This window comes from Lepisosteus oculatus, chromosome 2 (genome assembly GCF_040954835.1).
Source record: "Lepisosteus oculatus isolate fLepOcu1 chromosome 2, fLepOcu1.hap2, whole genome shotgun sequence".
Lineage (NCBI taxonomy): Eukaryota > Metazoa > Chordata > Actinopteri > Semionotiformes > Lepisosteidae > Lepisosteus > Lepisosteus oculatus.
In genome coordinates this window covers 67,832,724-67,841,837 of record NC_090697.1, presented here as the reverse complement: position 1 = coordinate 67,841,837, position 9,114 = coordinate 67,832,724, and positions in this window count along the sequence as shown.

Here is a 9,114-nt window from a genome sequence, read left to right as displayed (position 1 = left end):
TAACTAACTTAACATAAAAGTTAACACTTGAGATGTCATTCGTAACTGTATTGAGTTTTCATGGTGATTAACTTTTAAAAAGTTGATTCTTAACACAAAAAGCTTTCATCATTCATAACACTCATTATTAATACTTTTCTCAGTTGTTGAAGCATTAGAGAATCTTCCAATTATACTTAAAGAACCAGGTAATCGAAGACAAGGGTTACTTGTGTTACTTTTGGTCAATACCCTCGAAGAATGTTGGTAGTTGAAACAGGTTACATAGTCTTTTGCGTTAAAGACTACTAAGGGTTAGTTGTTTTAGCCAGTTAGTGCAGCACACTCCACTTGGGAATGCATCCGATCACTCTACTATGAACTGATTTTGGTGATCAAAATTACACATAATATCATAAATGATTAAAATTATAACAACAACAACAACAACAACAACAACAATAATAATAATAATAATAATAATAATAATAATAATAATAATAATAATAATTGCTTACACTTATATAGCGCTTTGCTGAACACTCCACTCAAAATGCTTTACAGGTAATGGGGACTCCCCTCCACCACCACCAATGTGCAGCATCCACCTGGATGATGCGACGGCAGCCATAGTGCGCCAGAACGCTCACCACACATCAGCTATCAGTGGGGAGGAGAGTAGAGAATAATGAAGCCAATTCATAAATAAGATCTTACTACTGCATTGCACAATTTTAACATAATAGCTATGCATTTAGATTCAATGTGTTCAATGTCTTAATATCCTATTTTTATTACGATTGTTTTCCCGCATTTTTTTAGATTAATAAAGTAAATGTGCTTCTGACATCAGTGGGAAGATACAGCCAAGAATAATAAACCTTGTGCGGATCATAACAATTGCGTGCATTGAGCGCCATCTTATGGTAACATTATTGCTTACAAGAAATAAGAAAAAAGGGGTCTGCAAGCAAGCTCCAAAAAAGCTAATGAATAATTTCGATTTCAGATCACACTAAATAGGACAGAAAGGAGAATCTGAAAGTTTATATGGATTGATATTCAGTTAAAATATTAATGTAGTATTCTTAGTAGCTGTATATTAGGTGCTAGGAATTGTTTTGCTAATTTTTGTGACCATGTAGCATATTGCTTCCAATGTTTTGTTGATTTCAACAGTTACCTGTAGGAATGCAAAAGGATACACTCCAATGAGATTTCATGTCATGAAGCTATGGTAGAAAATATTTGTGATAACAGCATACTTTGTCATGCTTTGCTTTCTGAATCATTTTTAATCTTTGCTCTCAGCACACTGGAATCCAGGCATGTAAACTGCTCTTCCTAGGAAGGATGTCAATAAATACTTCATGAGGCACTATCCTCTGCAGGACTGACAGCAGCCAAATCTGTGAGCAATGCACTGCAGGTGGAAAACTCCTTCCTCTGGTGATGACCCCATTCAGTGTGCCCAACAAACTAGAATTAGTATCTAATATGTCACCTTTTGCAGCAATGTACAGCAGCTTGCAGAAGCAAATGCAGCTAGAGCAGGGTTATATTAAACCTCAGAAGCATTCTTTCTCAATTAGATGCTGACAAGTTAATCCATGCAGTCAAAGCAACCTGGATTGATTTCTTTAATCTTTTTTTGTGATGATTTTACTTTGACCAAGCATTAACAAATGGAGTCCTGCTTGTAACTTACTGTTTACAGCATAAGCTTATAAAAGCAAAGGTACGAACCTTTTCTGTACAGATACTATATATTTTGGAGTCTAGTTGTGTGCGACTGGAGTGACCGGAACCTTCTTCCAGATGGTAGGGGAATAAACAAGTTATTACCATGGATCCTGGTGACTTGGCTGTGCAGAACAGGGAATTACAATCTGGAATTGTCTCTTGTGACAGGCAAAACTCCTTAGTATCTGATTGCGTCTAAACATGGCTGATCTGGAAACCCACTCAAGTCAAACGTAACAAGAGGAGAAGTAACAGATTCCAGATGACTTGTTACTGTAATCCACTTACTAATTGTAATTCAGCATAAAAGCACAACACGACAATCCATGAGGGAAGACAGAGTTGATGCCACTGTGTAGAATGCAGACTGATGCCAAATATAGGCCAGATAGTTGTATCCAAGCACTGCCTGCCAGTCAGGAATTTTTGTTCACATTCCCAAGGGAAATCAGACACCTATTTATTTGATAATGAATTTAACTAATTAAACATTTCTGGCACTTCCAAGTATTATGCATCCTGACCTATAGAGATTGATTATTCTAATTAACTCCAATACCTTCAACTGTGGCTCATCAGGAGGGCCATGTAATTAATTCTGTTCTGCTGAAATTTAAATAATGGGAAGTAAATGGAAAAAGTCAGAAACTCCCTAGTGAGAATGAATTTTGCATGTGGATGTGTGTCTCTGCAAAGCAGTTATAGAAAGCTAACTCGTGGGCCAACACATAACTACAGCAAATGGGTTTCTCAAAAAAAAACTAACAAGACATGGTGGTAATCAATCTCATTATTATGAACTGCAGTGACACACCAAGGTAGTTTTGGACATTGAAAGAAAATCATAATTGTGGTGTTATTATAACCATTTAAAGACCTAAAATTGGTTCTCTGCAGCGTTCACATCTTGTTTAGTGTTTAAGTTTATGTGTTACACACTGCCAGTACCTTCAGTTCAGTGCCTCCACAAGGATGCTGTTAGTCTGACATCACTTGACATCACAGCTCCTGGAGAAATTAACCTACAGGACTTGTCCTTAAATCGTGGCATTTTCAAGTTACTCAATTGGCGACTTCAAGTTACACGTATAGTACCATAAATTCACCAGATTTTTTTTTAACTGTAGAACAAAGATAAAGGTCAAATTCAATAAATTACTTAGTATACAGTTAAGTAATTAAATAATTTCAAATAAGATACTGACTGTGGACCTTTGATATGGTATTAAATGAACGCCCAAACTAAATAGGTGAATTATTAGTAAAAAAAGATTTCTGTGAAATACATTTTCAACACATGTGGTTCAAATTTGTAACTGGTGAGATAAAAGCACTGAAATTACCAGCAATAAGGATAAATGTGTGACTTTGCCCATTTTTCAAAAGACTGATTGAAAGCAGGTGATTTTAGGACTATGTCAGATCAGCTTGCTCCTGATAGCATTGTTTCAGTCCCACCATAATGCTTTCTGTAAACCTGGATTGGCAAATTAAAAGGCTGGAGGAGAATAGACTAATCCTGTCTGTGAGAAGAAGTAATATCAAACACTGAAATACAAATCTGTTGCCTTCAAATTGAATTTCTCTTTCCATTCAATGCTGAGTAGTTAATCCTCAGGAACCCATAAAAGCACAGCCATCCAGAACCACAAAGTAAGAGCCAAAATTAGGCATCTCCTAAATGGAGGAAATAATGATTTCATAGGTGTGTTTTTTTAACTTACCTACCATGGATTTAATGTTGTGTCTGCTTAAATAAAGCACAAAACAGAGAAATGTTCACAGGAAATAAATAAGCCACAATGGGTCTCACATCACCTCTTGAGTGATTAAAAATAAACCGTGACAAAGGTCTAAGACCAAAGCAAAAGTAGACTACAATCCTTTGATACAATTCCTCAATAAACCATAATTATGTGAGTTGGTCCACATTTAAATATATAAAGCTTCACACAAGGTAGTATTTTATGGCTGCATTTTTTGGGAGAACCAAAGTTTTAAGCTCTTCTATATTATATTTCTATTTTACAAACTGCTTTTAGACAACATGTTTTCTATATTTATACAACAGCAATATTCAACTTCAAAGGACCCGGGAAAGGTTTTCTTCACAGGTTTTGGAAAACATTGCAAATATTGCAATTTTTTGGCTGCACTTTACTATTTTATCCTACAGAGGGTAGTAATGACATTTGCTTTTTGTAGAAAAGTATGAAAAGACCAGATATCACAGGCTGATCAACAGAGAAAGCAATGAATGTGAATAAATTTTTAACTGCGCATTAATAAAACATTTTTTGCCTTCTAATTTCTCATCATTTAAATTAGTTACTTGTAATTTCCCAAAGTGGTCTGCATGCACTAGGCTATTTTTGTGTCTCAGTAAGCATAGCAAATTTAAAAATTCTTACATACAAGCTACAGGCAAGACAAAATTCTTTCCAGTGTTTTGCAGCTGGACATACATAGAAAGAATGATTACGGTCTTTACTGTACTGATACATGACAACACAGATATCAATTTTGGCATGGAGACAATGAAGTTAAATTAAACCAGTTGTAGCATACTCCCTGTACAACTGTGTTCTTGTGCTTTTTTACAAGTTGGTGAGATGTCTTTACGTAGATATCTTTATGTCTCTTTTTGTAGGGTAAAATTAAATTTTGTTCAGAATTTTCTAATGTTTCAAAGAGAATATGTCTCTGCAAGATTAGTCCTTGGTCATGTGCATTTCCAGCATATGTTATAACAATTATTCAGATTTTTTTGGATTGGATTTTCATTTTAAATTATAAACCAACACTTTTTTTCTGTGAAACAAACAGTCATAAGTTCTTTTTTCCCAGACTCCTTAATGCCACACAAGACAGTACAGATTGATGTGAGTAAGACTATAAATATGAGAAATCAAGGTCATTATTGTGTCTATTCACATAGAACTGAATAGCTCATGTACCAATGGAAAAGAAAAAGAAAGATATACTGTATCTAATTCTGTCTTCTTTCTGGAGATTTCTCCAGATTTTCTTTGCTTTTCCTAGACAAAGATGCTCCCAGTTATCGAGGTGTATTTGTTGAGCAATCTGCTTCTCTTTCAGTGGGCCTGCATAAACAAACAGATTCCATCCTCAGGGCACCAAGATCCTCAGAAAGCTTCCCTGTCGCTGCTCATTAGAACAGGGCTAGACTTTTCTGCAGGTCTCAGGCTAAACTGAAGTGATGGCCAGTAAATGTTGTGCCACTCAACATCACACTCTATCACAACCCAGCTGAAAAAGGGGAAAGAAAAGATTCCTCTGGGCATTTGCAAAGAATTCCAGGAGGCATTCTAAACTTATCTTTAGGGATAAACACCCTGGTGGCACAGTGGGGAACCTTTTGTGACGAAACCTAGCACTGACATACGAGAGGCGTATTTTGACTTCAGCAAATGTGCTGTATGATGAATTTTTCTGTCAGTTTTATTTCAGGGCAGCAAATATTTTTCGGCCTGTTATCTTTCATTGACAGCAGTTAAAACACCCATATTTTCATGTTTGTATGAAATGTTCCAGTTTGGGAATGTTGTGAAAGTTTGATGTTACTTATGTATGAAAAGTGATGCATACATTCCCCTTTTGCAGGTCCATTCCTGCTCCAGAAAGCAGTGAGCAGTAGTTCACAATTGAAAAATAAAAGTTCCAACAAAGATGCACCTGAACAATTAACAATGGAATTTCCTTACAAATTCAAGATATTCCACATAAATAAAATGAAATAAAAAATGAAATTTCATTATTGCACCATTTGAGATAGAAGGACAGAACTGGGAGTTATTTTATTGACTCGTCCTATTCATACAACATAACATACACACCAGTTTTACAAATGGAAGGGAGCCACGCCAACTTGAAATACATGGGTTTAGAGCTTACTCACATGCAAGGGATGGATTATATTGTTTAATAAAGAAGGCTTGGCTGTTTTCTGCATATGAAAACAAAACATCAAATAACCAGGACATGACCTCCCTTTTTGGGAGGTCATCCCCCACTTTTCAAGATCCCTTTCCCAGTAACACATTCCCTGCATTCATAACACACTGCACTGTTTCTCCCTGGCCTGATCACAAACAAGAAAATATTCCCTCTTCCTCTTTTGGCCCTAGGTAAATGAAATATGGAAATGTTCAATTTCTGTTTCATGAAAATGCATAAACAGAGCAAGGGGGATCACCACACATTCTGCAGTGAGTAAACAGGATCTGTGTTGGTGATTATTTAAATTATTCTATTTGTAGTAAGCAAATTTGGTGCATTGCTTAAACCCTTAAACACCCAGCAAAGCATTTGCCTGAAATAGTTTGAGTACTGGTATACACAGACATTCATATTTAAATATATTATGATATAATCCATCAGATTTCCTCCATAAAGGATAATATTAAACAAATTTAAACTGAATGTAACAAATTTGATAATAAGCCCTTTAAATGAAGCACCACCAGATTTAGTGACTACACCAATTAGTTTAGATTATTTTTATATAAATAACATATAATCCTTCCTACCAACATAGACAGGCAGTACATAAAGGCTGCCACATGTTGCACTTCTGTGGTGGTGGTAGTAATAATAATAATAATAATAATAATAATAATAATAATAATAATAATAATAATAATAACAACAACAACAAAATTCCCAGCACTTACATAGCGCTTTTCTGGACACTCCACTCAAAGTGCTTTACAGGTAATGGGTACTCCCCTCCACCCTCCATGTACAGCCCCTAGCTGGGTGAAGCAACGGCAGCTATAGTGCACCAGTACACCTACCACACACCAGCTATCAGTGGGGAGGAGAGCAGAGTAATGAGGTCAGTTCATTGATGGGGATTATTAGGAGGAAATTCGGCCAGGACGCTGGGGTAACACCCCTACTCTTTTTGAGAAATACAGTGGGATTTTCAATGACCTCGGTTTTATGTCTCATCCGAAGCACGGCGCCTTTTTACACCATAGTGTCCCCGTATCTATACTGGGGCATTAGGGCCAACACAGATCTGCAGGGTGAGCACCCCATGCTGGCCCCACTAACACCTCTTACAGCAGCAACCTTAGTTTTTTCCAGGAGATCCCCCATCCGGGTACTGAACAGGCTCACACCTACTGAGCTCCAGTGGGTTGTCAGATGTGAGTTGCAGGGGGACATGGCTGCTCACTAAAGTGGTGGTCAAAGGGTTCTACTATGTTATAGCACTTTGGGTCCTTTGATATGAAAGGAGCTATATAAATCCAATTTATTATTACTGTTATGATATTCACAGAATAAAAGTAATAGCAGCATAATATCTTATAAATGAATGCACTGTTTTTAATTATTTTTTATGTTTTGAAGAATGAAAGCAAAAAAAAACATTTCTGCTGCAGCCTTCAGGTGATCACATCACCTACAAAAGACTTGCGGGTTAAGCCCCCAGCAGTGTTTATAAGTGACTTCCCCATTAATATTTACAGATAAATTAGACAATAACAGATGACCTGCAAATCAGTTACTGAAGCTACATGTAGTGACAATATAAAAAAGTCATCAAGCAGTCCTAAGTTTTATATGCTAGCATAAAAGCAAATCAAGCCATCAGATCAAACAGCATTTTGAAAATGTTTTGAAAATGCCATTCTGTTATTTGCTTTTTTCAACTCCTATAGAAGTATATGCAAAGAAAAGAAATACTGTCAAGAGACACAAAATAACCTTTCGATACTGATCCTATATAGCTTTGAATTTATTAATAATGCATGCAATAGTACTTTTTTATATTGGGGTATTTTAAAGTGTTGTACTTTGACTTCATCATAGTTATTATGTCACCTTTGTATTGATGGTGGCAATAGAATAAATGGTTGAAATAAATCTGCTGAACTGTATTTCTGTGCTCTGAGACGTTGTTCCTCAGATTTCAGGTTTTGACTTGAGTCAATATAGACAGGAGTCTGCGTGTATATGACTAACCTACAATGATGTTTAACACTTCAGATGGCTCTTAACAATAGAAAGAAGGGAGTTTACAACAGAAAGAAGATGTCTGCAGGTGCATCTAATATTAATCTTTATTGCATATTAACAGCTAGCCTGTTTCCACCTTATATGAGAAATTTGACATTGGCTGAGATCATTCCCTGGTTGGAATCTGCCTCACAGAAATAAAATTCTGATATACATTTAAGTGCAGAAGGTAAGCTGTGTTTATCACAGTTATGAACAGAATACCAACATTGGCCTCATTCGTGGTAATAATTAATGAAGATTTGGGGATGTGTATAGTTGTATGCAGAATATTCACCCAATGCAAAAACTGCTGGAGAAAATTGACCATACTGTTTTGAACGTTGTTTTCATTTGCATCCATCCATTTTAGCTATTTTAAAAGATATGTGTAACTTTGTTGATCATTTCCATATATATTAATGATGTCTGTACCATAAAATAAGCTTTTAATTAAGGATCCTAAATATTACACACTTCAAACAACATACTCCTGAAACAGATGCACGGGAGTCAAAATGCAGTTAAAAACTGCATAAGAAACTTGTTCGTGTAATAATCAAGTCTTATTTTAGATCGCTGGAAATAAAGGGATTAGCTGTAGTTGAGTGATACCCTGCTGACAGATCTGTCTCACTCCTGGACCTTCTTGCACTCAATCTTCCAGAAACATTTTGTAAATTACACACATTAAACCCACAGATGGCAAGCTGCTGGGAACATTAATCCACAGAACATCATAAACACTTCCTTGATTCCTAGCTTGGAGCCAGAGGCTTAAACCGCTCCTGACATTCACCTGGGAAATTTCTTAATTTATATCCCATGCTCATTCCACTTCAGCCTTTGTAAAGTATTGTCTGACAGCGCAGTCTCTGCCAATTGATCTCAATATTCTTTTGAAGTGCCTTCACAGAAAGATCTCTAATCCATCAAAATAAATGCGTGCTAATGACAGCATTAAAAAATCAAAGCTGTTTAAAACTGCACCACTCACTGTCATTTTGTTTTCTCATAAAACACTCTGAGGCAGACAGCTGCAAAAAGGCATGAGACAGAAAGCTGAGTTTACGTATATCTCTACAGGACCCATTTCATCAACTACACCACCCCTTCGCAGCCCCCCTCCCCCATACTATAGGACTCCAGGAGAAGTGAAAATAACAGAGGAAATCAGAATACAGTCATAGTTGTTGAATTTGTTCACCTCTGAATTGCAGTGCTTTTGGCACTGTTTGTATAATCCCTGTTAGTGGTTCAGTTTTATATATCTTATCAATAAATACTTCATTTTTGTCTAGTTTAGTTTTCTGCTAAATCCTAGAAAAACCCCAATAACATGATTGTGGTTATCATTTCCATTGC